Source organism: Podarcis liolepis (genome assembly GCF_965112155.1).
Source record: "Podarcis liolepis genome assembly, chromosome: W".
Lineage (NCBI taxonomy): Eukaryota > Metazoa > Chordata > Lepidosauria > Squamata > Lacertidae > Podarcis > Podarcis liolepis.
In genome coordinates, this window is record NC_139568.1 from 35,532,319 (window position 1) to 35,545,920 (window position 13,602).

Below are 13,602 nucleotides of genomic sequence, written 5' to 3' on the forward strand. Positions count from 1 at the left end.
CTTTCAGCCAGCACGTTGCAGGGGTTCGACTCGGACGAGGAACCGACACGGGACACACGTTCCCCGGAGGGGTCACCTTCAGGATCTGCCTCAGAACCCTCGTATTGGTGGGACGATAGACCAAAGGAACAGTGGCGCAGGAAGTGGCTGGAGGTTCCAGGTCGAACGACGGACCCGGGAATGACGGAGGCGGAGACGGACGTGGACATGTACGGGGAGGATTTTGGGTTCGAGCACGGAGGCACAGAGATGGAAGCGGAGGTGACCGTTGTCGACGAGAGCAGGGAGGAAGAACCGGAAGTCTTCAGTTGGAGGCCCGCCAAGGGGAGCGAACTGTATCCGGCATTCGTCCCCATGACACTGCAGCACCCAGCTCCCGCACCGGAAGGAGGGGAGGGGGGAAGGGGGGGCTTCGAGGGGGGGATGGATGTCAGGGGTTCAGGAGCAGAGGCGAGGGCAAGGGAGGAAACAGAGAGCGAGGGGGAGGAGTCCGAAGAAAAGATGAGTGACGACGACGACCCGAGATCTCCGAGTCTGTCCAGTGAATCAGAAGATTCACAGAAAGGAGCGCCAGTGGCCAGAGCAAGGGGGGAGCTTAGGGGGACACCCCAGGAAAAAGGGTCCAGAGAGGGTTCAGAGGGCAGCAGTTGGAAATCGGGGCCAGCGTCACCAACAGAGCGCAGTGGGGAGGAAAGGCGCCAGGTATCGAGCTCTGGCAGCTCGCAGCAGGGGGGAGGGCATGAGTCAGGAGTGGCCACACCTCCATCGGAGAGCGAAGAAACGGTCAAGCGGAAAGTGGAAGGTTGGGCGCGCGCGCCAAGTTCAAATGCACAGGAAGGCGGCGCAGTAAGCAGCCCGGAAAGGGAGCCAGGTCCTAAAGCCCGACGCAAGGAGACAGGAGGGTCCGGGGGGTCAGCGTCAGAAGAGTCCAGGAAGGAAGAGACCACGGGGGGCAGAGGGACCCAGAGAAGAACGGTCAGGCGGAAAAGGTGGAGTAAGGCTAGGGTATTAAGTTGGTGTACAAGGGGCGGAGACTCAGACGGAGCTTCGCCGGTCTAGCTTATAAGACGTAGAGCTGCACGCGGCAGCTTGGAAATGGAAACTGTAACTCAATAAAGACTTTTATAAAGTGAACGCTGGCTAGCGTGATCCTCTGTGAGCTAGGATCTGGGAGCAGCTCTGACAGTAGGTGAGTTCATCTCTGTTATAATCTTTTCCAGCAAGGTCACATCAGGAAAAGTTTGATTCTCACGAAAGTAGCTTGACTAGGCCAGATACTTCCTAGTTTATATCTTCACCATATTGTGGGCAACGGAAGGGTGTTGTCTCTGCAAACTAATGCAGTTCTGTGAGGGGATACGAATCTCCTGACAGCTCTCAGCATCCATAACAAACTACAGCTCCCAGGAAGCCATGACTGTCTGGAGTGGTGTCATAGTGCTTTAAGTGTATGCTGTGGGCACAGGAGCTGAGTAGACCTTTGCTCCCCAAAAGATGCCTTGTGATTGTGCCTTCTGGCAGCCAAGCAAGTACCTGTGTTGCAGCTCTGAGCTTCCCATCAGGGTCCACTGCCATCTCCTGAGGGGGAGCATCAGGGATCAAGAGAGGGCTCAGAATGTGGTCAGGGTGGTTTTCGGTGGTGGTAAGAACAGCCAAGGTGGTTCAGGCTGCCTTGTGGGGCTTCTGAAGGTTCTTCCAGGTCCTCATTTGTTCTCTGTGGGGTTTCTTGCCTCTTTCATACAGGAGGTCGCCATGAGATCTGGGCTAGGCAGAATCTTGGCCTGTTTGGAAGAACTGAATACCAGGCTGCTTCAAGACCAGCTATTTAGTGAGGCACATCCTGCTTCATTCAATCACTTTACAGGGCATCCACATGTCTGCACAAAATCTGACATTTTTCAGGGGGTTGGGAGTGGAAAAATAAATAGCTCTCCTTTCAGCAGCTCACCCTTTGCTCCAAAAATTGATTCTGTTGCCAAAGGGAATCAAAGGACACACAGATTTAAAAATGGATCAAAGTAAAATAGAAGTGGACTAAGAGAGAAAAAGATGAATTAGTTCCTATAACTCCAGTCCTCTGCTCTTCCTGCATTCAGTGGTATTCTTGTCAGGGACTTTTTTTATTAATGTATTTGTTTGTTTGGTTGGTTTTTTTTTGTTTATTAAACTTCTATCCCAAAGTTGCCCAAGGCAGCAAACGTGATAAAATGATAAAAACCTCTTAAAAACATACCATTCCAGTAGAGATGCAGACTGGGAAATATCTAATCTTAAAAGGCTTGTTGGAAGAGGAAGGTCTTCAACTGGTACCAAAAAGAGGTGGCACCTCTCCAGTCATAGAATCACAAAATTGTAGAGTCGTCTAGTCCAAGCTCCTGCTAAATGTAATATTCAAGGGAAGGGCATTCCAAAGGCCAGGTGCCACAAAACTAAAGGTCCGACTCCTGTATTTTGCAGAACAGACCTCTTAATAAGAGGGTATCTGCAGGAGGCCTTCTCCTGCAGAGCACAGTGATTGACAGTTGGGGGGGGTCTAAAACCCTAGGTGCCTAGGGTCAAAACGATCCCTTTGAGTAGTTGTCGAAGCCAGCCTAACTTGGGTAGCCAACCCCAAAGATCAAAGTCTGACAGTCCTTCATGTTGAATGTCACTGAGCCTCCCTGCCAATTCGTGTATGTTATTTAAGTGTCCGGTGATGTTCAAGGATTGGTCAGTCACATATGTGCAACATTTGGCGCCTATCAAAGCACAGGTCCCCCCTTGACTTGACAATAAAAAGTCTGTAGCAATCCTCGTTTGTAACCTACCTCAGAGAACTCAGATACCAAAGAGTCTGTTATCTGAGTGGCTTCTTTCATGAACTTCAGGAGGATGTCGGTGAGTCTGAGAATGTTGACGTGGTTAGATCCAGCTCCGTAAGCAGGGAACAGTGCCCGACTCACAGTCTCTCCATTGGCAGCGATGTCAGAGAGATCTGACAGGTCCTTTTGTTCCCTTTTATTCCCCTGTCTCCCGGGTGGTAGGTGCGGGGTGACCCTAATCCCAGGGACAATGTATCCGACAAAGCAGGACCCAGACATGTGTGGGCTTATCCAGGTGTATGCCCGGTGTCTGCACACCCAGAACAAGCCACTGAGGAACGATTCCATTCTGCCAGATGCAAAGGTCTGCAATAGCATAAGGTCTGAGTGTTGTGGCTTCCAAGTGGGTGGGTGGCCGATTGCGTTGGCCCAGGCGAGGGTGAGGTTTGGAAAGGTCTGGGAACGCGTCGGGTTGGTGACAGTCACTTGTCCTGTGGCTAGAATCTCGAGGTTGACATTGCAGGTGCTAGTTCCGATAGAGGTCCCTTCTCCGGTGAAGCGGCGACAGAGGGGTCCCTTGGTGGGACCTGTGAGGTACAGATATTTGTGGGTAAGGAGGCAACATCTCCGGAATGGTATTGTGCCAGTGTTATGGCTACTGGAACTAGTGGAAGACTTTGCTGGAGGTGGCTGGGTGCGTGGGCACAGATCCAACAGTTCAAGTAGGGAGTTTCTTTAGCCACCTGGCTAAGAAGTTTGATGTAAGAGTTCTGCTCCCAGGACAAAAGGAGATCTTCTCCCGGGAAGGAGAGGTCTGTGCCAAGCTGCCGGGGCGCGGTGCCAACCAGGTGTCAGTGGTATTCAGGAGCCGTCTGTCCTTAGCAATCCCGCCACATCTCAAAGGACCGGCGTTGTCCCACACAGGGGTGTGGGAGGGGTGTATAGCATGGTGCCAACCCTCCAGGTACTCTGCCCCTCTCCAGTCGTGAGTGAGTCCAAGGTTCCATAGGCAACAGAATTGCCTTAGGCGGAGTCCTTGCAGTTAGGGTTTTCGTGGCTCAGGGGTCATAAAAAGGCATTGGAAACCAAAGATCAAATTTTCGGAAGGGTGGTGTGAGTCTGTGTACACGTGTGTAGCCCCTCCGGCTTCGATTTCGGTCCAGTTCGGATTTCTAGAGATCTCTCCCTGGCCATAAAGTAGGTAAGTCCCATTGTTGCATCTCAGGCAGTAATAATAATAATAATAATAATAATAATAATAATAATAATAATAATAATAATAATAATAATATTTTTTTATTTATACCCCGCCCTCCCCAGCCAAGGCCAGGCTCAGGGCGGCTTACAAGCAATAATAAAAACAAGTTGAATTATTACAACTTAAAAACAAAATTAAATATACAACAATAAAATATTGAAACATTAAAATATTAAAATGTAGTCTCCTCACAGGAGGAGAAGGAAAAGAAAAAAGAAAGAGAGGGAGGGAATTAAATTGGCTCCAAGCCAAAGGCCAGGCAGAACAACTCTGTCTTACAGGCCCTGGGGAAAGAAATCAGATCCCGCAGGGCCCTGGTTTCATGAGGCAGAGCGTTCCACCAGGCCGGAACCAGAGTTGAAAAGGCCCTGGCTCTGGTTGAAGCCAATCTAACTTCCTTAGGGCCCGGGACCACTAGAGTGTTACTATTTATGGACCGTGGGGCATACCGGGAGAGGTGGTCCCGTAGGTATGAGAGTCCTAGGCCGTGAAGGGCTTTAAAGGTCAAAAGCAGCACCTTAAATCTGACCCTGTATTCCACCGGGAGCCAGTGCAGCTTGAAAAGCACTGGGTGAATATGTCCCCATGGTACATATCAGTACCAATACTGATGGTTGAGAGTGAGGATGGCTGACCCTATACGTTGGAAATTTTGGTCTCGTATAAAGAGTTCCCAGTACTAGTTATTGGTAAGTCTGGGTACTAATGAATGGTGCAACAGAGTCAGTGACTCAGGGAGACAGAAGTCAAAGTCCCCCATTCAGTCAGGGTTGGATTTCCCCCCAGATTTGATACTGTGAAAGTCCAAGAAATGGTAGTTTGTAATCCAGTGCAGTGGCTCGACGCGGAAGCGGAGATCCTGGTCAGGGAGGAGAGGATAAAAAGGGTGGGGAATATTCCATGTTCAGCAGCGGGGTGGTAAACAGGATGAACGGAGGGCTGGGTTGGCGCTCGGAAAAGAGGAGTTGGGCTATGAAGTGAGCTGTCAGTGGAGCTGTCAAACGGAGCGCTGAAGGAAAGCGACGAAGCAATGAGCTGTCAGTGGAGCTGTCAGTTGAGCTGTCAAACATGTTTGAGGTGTAGTTTGATGGCGGTTGTGTCCGGGACAACTTCGGAGGTCCAGATGGGCTCAGAGGTGGTATCTGGTCCAGTCTGTTGGGCCCAATCCTGACCCCGATCTGGTCTGGTCTGTTGGGCCTGATCCTGACCCCGATCTGGTCCGGTCTGTTGGTCCTCGTCCTCGTTGATGTAGGAGGTTGCGGCAGGAGGCGGGGCATCAAAGATGTAGTCCTCTCCCTGGCTCTCCTGCGCCTCCTGGGGCGGTGGTGTTGCCTTGCACCTAGTGTGATGTAGTCAGGCGTTCTTTTCTCCCACCTTCACAGCAGTAGGTGAGGTTAGAAGTACTTGGTAGGGGCCCTCCCAGGCAGGTTGAAGGGGCAGCTTCTGGTACACTTTAACCAGGATCCAGTCCCTCGGGTGGAAGGAGTGTGCTGGGACGTTGATTGGTAGATTCTGTCCCTCTATGGCAGCATACTTGTGGAGATGTTGTAGCTGTTTTTGGAGCTGAATGACATAATTAGTAAGTTCTGCTTCCTCCACCTCAAGTTCTAAGAGGGGAAATAAAGTGTTATAAACAGGGGGAGGGGGTCTCCCAAACAGAAGTTCAAAGGGGGACAGTTTTAACGGTCCAGTGGGGGCACTCTGAATATTATGGAGAACTAGTGGGAGTGCATTTACCCATTTTAGTCCGGTGCTACTACAAAGTTTCCCTAGCTGTACCTTTACCTCTTGATTCATGCTCTCTACTTGTCCTGATGAGGCTGGGTGGTAGGGTGTATGGAATTCCCACTTTATTCAAAGAGCTTGGGCCTCCTGTTGGACTGCCTCTGCAGTCACTGTCCAGTCGACGGGGTACTCCATACCGGGGAATGATATCTTGTAAAAGGGCCCTGGCGAGTACTGAAGCGGTTGCCTTCTTGCAAGGGAATCCCTCCACCCAGGAGGAGAATTTGTCCACTATGATTAGGGCATGTTTGAACCCCTGACACTGGGGTAAGTCGATGAAATCCAGCTGTAAACTCTCATGTTAGGCATGTTATGCAATTCTTTGAGGCTGCTGTGGCTGCAGCCGCTATCCCTGGAGCATACCAGCACCTTTGGACATGGTCTATTAGTCTTCCCTTTCCCCAATGTGTCTGTTGGTGGAGGACCCTCACAAATTTTGGAGTCCAGGCTTTTGGCATGACGGTTCTGCCATCTGGGAGGAGCCAGACGCCATCCATTTTGTTGGTGCCCATGGATTCCCACATTGTTTTTTCCTCTTCAGTGGCCGATTGGTACATTTGTTTGAAGTCAATGTCGGCAGGGAGTTGTATACCTTGGAACTCAGTCTCGTCCTCGGGGGGAGCGTAGTGAGGCCATTTGGGCTGCCCTGTTGGCTTGCCTGTTACCTTTGGAGACTGAGTCCCCCCCTTTGTATGTGCTTTGCAGTGGACGACAGCTATTGCTTTGGGCATGTGGATGGCTGTTAGTAACCTTTCCACTAGGGCGGCGTGGGAGAGCTGAGAACCAGCTGCGGTCAGGAAGCCTCTTTGGAGCCATATCTGGCCAGTTGTGTGTACTAGTCCGAAGCAATATTTGCTGTCAGTGTTGTCCTTCTTCCTTCGCTAATCTCACAAGCCCTTATGAGGGCAATTAACTCTGCCGCCTGGGCACTATATTGAGGGTTTATAGGGTTGGCTTCTAAGACTTCGAAGTCAGAGACTACGGCATATCCAGTCTTCCTTTCCCCGTTTATGACTTTGGAACTGCCGTCTGTGTAGAGTATTAGATCAGGGTTTTCTAGAGGGAGGTGGTCTAAATCTTCTCGGGGTTTCTCAGCTTGTTGGACTATCTTTGTACAATCATGGTGCAGGGTGCCATCATCTGGGAGGGTGTAGGAGTGCAAATATCCAGAGATGTAGTGATCAGGTGGGATTGCTATGAGGAATTATAACAGATATAGGGTAAGCCATCTGTGTCAGCAATGAAAGCATTGCGTTGACTGGGTTTAAACTATTTTGATATGATTCTTGATCAATCTACACCCCTGCATCCCTGTTTCATTCCTCTCTTCCTCACATGTCACGTACACAGCAGTTGCTTCACCAGGCAGGCATCCTGGGCCATAAAGATAGTGGGCAAGTTTCTTTGAAGCAGTTTCTTATATATTAATCTTAGGATGTTAATCTTAGGGCCAGGAAACAGATCTCACATGAAGGTGATAATGATCCGCTGTCCTCCTGGTCATCCTTCTTATCATATGAAGTAGGAGGCCCAGGGTTCGCTCTGATTGTTTAGAAATACACAATCGCTTTGAGGTCCTCTCCCCTAGCATGGAAGACGAAGAGCAGACTCCATTTGAGGATCTCTCCCTCATTACAGTCGATCAGGTATATGAATACGAGCAGCAAAGTCAGTCCTCAGGGAATGTGCAGGCGACCTTGGAACGGACAGCTCACGGAAGAACCCCAACCAAACCTAAGAGGAGGCGTGTAGTGGTGATAGGGGATTCCCTACTGAGGGGAACAGAAGCAGTGATCTGTGGGCCTGACAAGATGTCTCGGGAAGTGTGCTGTCTCCCCGGGGCTAAGATCCAAGATGTAACTGAACGACTGCAAGGAATCATAAAACCCACTGACAAATACCCCTTCCTCTTGGTTCATGTGGGAAGATCAAAAGAGACTACGAGGCTCTCGGCAGGAAATTGAAGCAACTAAATGCACAAATTGTCATCTCATCTGTCCTCCCAGTTGAACGACGTGGCCCAGGGAGAGAGGGAAAAATAGTGGAAGTGAACAGCTGGCTTTGCAAATGGTGTAAACAGGAACGGTTTGGATTCTTAGATCACGGACTGCAGTTTCTTGAAGATGGACTTCTGGCAAGCGATGGGCTGCATCTCACAACGGTTGGGAGAAATGTTTTTGCCAAAAATCTCAAAAACCTCATCAGGAGGGCTTTAAACTGACTAATGTGGGGGAGGGAGACAGTGCTCCTGAAGGTAGGAGTCTATCAATTGATGAAGATGATCATCCAAATGTCATAGACCAAATGGAGCAAACAGCACGCAGACCTAGTGGTGGGAGGAAAAAATCCTTAAATAAGAGACACGGGGGAATGATTAATGGACTTCAATGTCTGTACACTAATGCGCAAAGCATGGGAAATAAACAAGATGAGCTTGAGCTCTTGGTACAGCAAACTAAATATGACATAATAGGCATCACTGAAACCTGGTGGGATAAGTCCCACGATTGGAATGTAATAATGGGGGGATACAATCTATTTCAGAGAAACAGACCAGACAAGAAAGGAGGAGGAGTGGCGTTATATGTCAGGGATGTGTATACCTGTGAAGAGATCCAAGATTTAGAACCTCAAAGCCAAAGTGAGAGGATTTGGGTCAAAATTAAGGGAGAGAAGAATAACAGTGACCTCATTGTGGGAGTTTACTATAGATCCCCAAGCCAAACGGAGGACATAGATGATGCCTTCCTGGAACAGATGGCCAAGCATGCAAAAGGAAGGGAGATAGTAGTAATGGGGGACTTCAATTACCCGGATATTTGTTGGATGTCAAACTCAGCCAAGAGCATAAGGTCAAACAGATTCCTCACTGGCCTTGCAGACAACTTCATTGTCCAGAAAGTGGGAGAAGCAACAAGAGGAACAGCCATTTTAGATCTGGTCCTAACCAATGTTGATGACCTGGTTAGTGGGGTAGAAGTGGAAGGATCATTAGGCGCGAGTGATCATGCTCTTCTGAAGTTTACTAGACAGCGGAAAGGAGCAGCCAAGCATACTAGGACTCAATTTCTTGACTTTAAGAAAGCCGACTTCATAAAACTTAGGGAAGTGCTGGGTGAGATCCCATGGACAGTAATACTAAAAGGAAAGGGAGTTCATGATAGCTGGGAGTTTGTTAAGAGGGAGATAGTAAAAGCACAACGTCAGGCAATACCAATGAGACGGAAACATGGAAGGTGCTTAAAGAAGCCAGGGTGGCTATCTAAAGAACTTTTAACTGAGTTAAGATTAAAAAAGGATGTGTACAAAAAATGGAAAAGGGGGGAAACCACCAAAGAGGAATTCAAACAAACAGCCAGCACGTGTAGACACAAAGTCAGAAAAGCTAAAGCACAGAATGAACTCAGGCTTGCTAGAGAGGTTAAAAGCAACAAAAAAGGCTTTTATGGGTATGTTTGTAGCAAAAGGAAGAACAAAGAAACAGTGGGGTCACTCAGAGTAGAAGTTGGGGGAATGCAAACAGGGGACACAGAAAGGGCTGAACTCCTCAATGCCTTCTTTGCCTCAGTCTTCTCCGATAAAGAAAACAATGCCTGACCTGAAGAATTTGGAGCAAATGATTCAGCAAAGGAAACACAGCCCAGAATAACTAAGGAGATAGTATAAGAATACTTGGCCAGTTTAGATGTATTCAAGTCTCCAGGGCCAGATGAACTGCATCCAAGAGTATTAAAAGAACTGGCAGGTGTGATCTCAGAACCACTGGCAGTCATCTTTGAGAATTCCTGGAGAACAGGCGAAGTCCCGGCAGACTGGAGGAGGGCAAATGTTGTCCCTATTTTCAAAAAGGGGGAAAGAGAGGACCCAAATAATTACCGCCCAGTCAGTCTGACATCAATACCAGGGAAGATTCTGGAGCAGATCATTAAGCAAACAGTCTGTGAGCACCTAGAAAGGAATGCTGTGATCACCAATAGTCAGCATGGATTTCTGAAAAATAAGTCATGTCAGACTAACCTGATCTCGTTTTTTGACAGAATTACAAGCCTGGTAGATGAAGGGAACGCAGTGGATGTAGCCTAACTTGATTTCAGCAAGGCATTTGACAAGGTGCCCCATGATATTCTTGTAAAGAAGCTGGTAAAATACGGTCTTGACTATGCTACCGCTCAGTGGATTTGTAACTGGCTGACTGACCGAACCCAAAGGGCACTCATCAATGGTTCCTCTTCATCCTGGAGAAGAGTGACTAGTGGGGTGCCACAGGGTTCTGTCTTGGGCCCGGTCTTATTCAACATCTTTATCAATGACTTGGATGATGGACTCAAGGGCATCCTGATCAAATTTGCAGATGACACCAAACTGGGAGGGGTGGCTAACACCCCAGAGGACAGGATCACACTTCAAAACGACCTTGACAGATTAGAGAACTGGGCCAAAACAAACAAGATGAATTTTAACAGGGAGAAATGTCAAGTATTGCACTTGGGCAAAAAAAAAAAAATGAGAGGCACAAATACAAGATGGGGGACACCTGGCTTGAGAGCAGTACATGTTAAAAGGATCTAGGAGTCTTGGTTGACCACAAACTTGACATGAGCCAACAGTGTGACGCGGCAGCTAAAAAAGCCAATGCAATTCTGGGCCTCATCAATAGGAGTATAACATCTAGATCAAGGGAAGTAATAGTGCCACTGTATTCTGCTCTGGTCAGACCTCACCTGGAGTACTGTGTCCAGTTCTGGGCACCACAGTTCAAGAAGGACACTGACAAACTGGAACGTGTCCAGAGGAGGGCAACCAAAATGGTCAAAGGCCTGGAAACGATGCCTTATGAGGAACGGCTAAGGGAGCTGGGCATGTTTAGCCTGGAGAAGAGGAGATTAAGGGGTGATATGATAGCCATGTTCAAATATATAAAAGGATGTCATATAGAGGAGGGAGAAAGGTTGTTTTCTGCTGCTCCAGAGAAGCGGACACGGAGCAATGGATACAAACTACAAGAAAGAAGATTCCACCTAAACATTAGGAAGACCTTCCTGACAGTAAGAGCTGTTCGACAGTGGAATTTGCTGCCAAGGAGTGTGGTGGAGTCTCCTACTTTGGAGGTCTTTAAGCAGAGGCTTGACAACCATATGTCAGGAGTGCTCTGATGGTGTTTCCTGCTTGGCAGGGGGTTGGACTCGATGGCCCTTGTGGTCTATTCCAACTCTATGATTATATGATTCTATGATTCTATGCTTATGGGTCGCCACCTCGACTGGCTATACCCGAACTTTGCCGTGGCCAAACCCCCAGGCTGTGTCAACGCGCCACGATCATTTGTTCCAGGAAACCAGGTCTTTGCCCGGAACTTTGTGGGGGACATTCCTTGGCTGCCAGCCACAGTAGTGGGAGTCACTGGACCTCGCTCATACCAGGTGGCACTTGAAGACGGACGTTTGTGGCGCCGGCACATAGACCAGCTTAGGCGCAGGGTTGGGGACTTGGACATTACCGCAGTGCCCCCAACTGCGCTCATGGCTCTGGAACAGACACTTACAGATGGCGAGGCTCCACCTACACCTCTCTCGCAAACTGCAGGCGTGGAGCTGAACCAAGCCGCTTCAGAGGGTCTGCCAGACTTCCCACATACTCAGACCACTGCCGTGCCTGACATTCCACCAACTCCACTTGTGGAGGTTCCACCCACAGCAGCGGTTCCAGTGGACTTGGTTTCAACGCCACCTAGGGTTGCGCCACAGCCTCAGCAAGAATCGGGCAGCCCACCGGACCTGGGTACCGCTCCCCGGCAGTCTGGCAGAGTCTCCAAGCGCCCAACTTATTTAAAGGACTATGTTGTTGGACATGTAATACTGTTGGTCTAATGGAAGTATGTGAAATGTAACCAATATGCTTTTGTGCCTAATTGAAACATTACGTGTAGTGCTTTATATAAGGAAACCATTACGATTGTAACTAACGCCTTATCTCCGTGGGGAGGGGTGTTATGTACTGAAGTTCTGACCCTGGGCCAGCAGGGGGATACTGTAGATAGTTATGCAAATAAGGGATCGAAAGTGACGTTCAGTGATTGGATAGTTTTAGAAAGTTGTTATAATTATGTGTACTGGAGCTCTATATAAGCAGGCTGACTGAACTGGCCTCTGAATAAACAAGAGCTGTTTGAAGAATCGCTGTGTCGTCTGATATGTTTACCCACAACTTAACACTAACCATAACCCTAAACGAAATAAGACCCTAACGCTAAGCCTCTGCCTAACCCTGACAACCCCTTCATCTTACCCTAACCTTTTCCCACTAACACTAACCCTAACCATCTCCCCCCAACCCAAACCCTCTTCCCATAACCCTAACATCCTAACCCTAACCCTAAACCATAGACTCTAAGCCTAAGCTTCACCCTAACCCTAATGCTACCGCCAACACTAACCCTAAACGAAACAGAACCCCCAACCCAACCTTAACCCTAACCCTAAACAAAACAAGATTTCTGATTTCTGTGATTCTAATGGTATTGTGTCAATTTTATGTTATTGATAATTTCAAAAAGGAAGCAAATCACTCCTAACCAAGGAAACCCCGGAGGAGACACAAAAACAATGAAAAACTATCACCATAATGACAAATTCACCACAAAACTTGAAAGAAGCAGAATAACACAAAACAAAGAAGAAACATCAGAATCATTAAAACCAATTGAGGTGAAGCAGAGTCACCCTTAATTGAACAAACAACACCAAGAAAAGCAAAATCACTAGAAACATGACTTGCACACAATACATAGCAGATAAGTTTACACTGGTTTGGTTGTTTCTGGTGGAATTGCTTTTCATGTAGTTTCTGTTTGGGGTGGTTTCCTTGGTTTGGGGTGGTTTACTTGCTTTTCAAAATTATCAGACATAAATATGACACTAATACCATCAGAAGGGCAAAAATTGGAAACCCACCCCAGAAATGACAAAACACCGTAGGAGACACAAAAATGGTGAAAAGCCATCGCCAAAATGCCAAATTCTCCACAAAACACGATAGAAGCAGAATAACCCAAACCACAGAAAAAACTGTCAGAATCATTGAGGAGAAGCAGAACCACCCTAAACTGAGCACGCAACACAAGGAAAAGCAAAATAACTAGAAACATAACATGTATGCAATATTTGCATATCAGTTTATGCTGGTTTGAGGGTTTCTAATGAATTTGCTTTTTTCTTTGGGTTCTTTTCAAGTAGTTTCTGTTTGTGGTGGTTTCCTTGGTTTGGGGTGGTTTGCTTGCTTTTCGAAATTATCAGACATCAGACATCAGAAGCGCAAAAATTGGAATCCCCTCCCAGTAATGACAAGACACCAGTTTAGGGGTTTCTAATAAATTTGCTTCTCAGTATTTTGCTTGGTGTTCACAGGACCACAAGGTGATTGCTGTTAGGTGTCGCCCTCTAGTGGCACCTTTAAAGATATTTATGTATCGCCACTGGATGTAGGCCTCTATTGCACGTGGAAGTTATGCCATGAAGCACAACTTGCAATCAATTTTTATTGACTGGAAACAGAGCAACTGCTGCTTACAGCGTCCCTGGGATCATTTCCCTCTCCTAAAATGGTGTTGGCTGCGCTTTTTGCTCTCTTCCACCATGGAGTCCTACATGGAGGCACTTCCGCTGGCTATTTCAGTCTCCTAAAATGGCGCCGGCGACGCTTTCTGCCCTCTTCCAAAATGGAGTCGCTTCCGTGGTTATTTCCCTCTCCTAAAATGGTGCC

General features: G+C 48.0%; 1 long non-coding RNA gene across 1 annotated transcript in view; it reads left to right on the forward strand.

Moving 5' to 3' along the window:
• LOC310697719 overlaps positions 1-13,602 on the forward strand; it is a 606,556-nt gene that overhangs the window by 269,916 nt on the left and 323,038 nt on the right. The window lies entirely within an intron of this gene.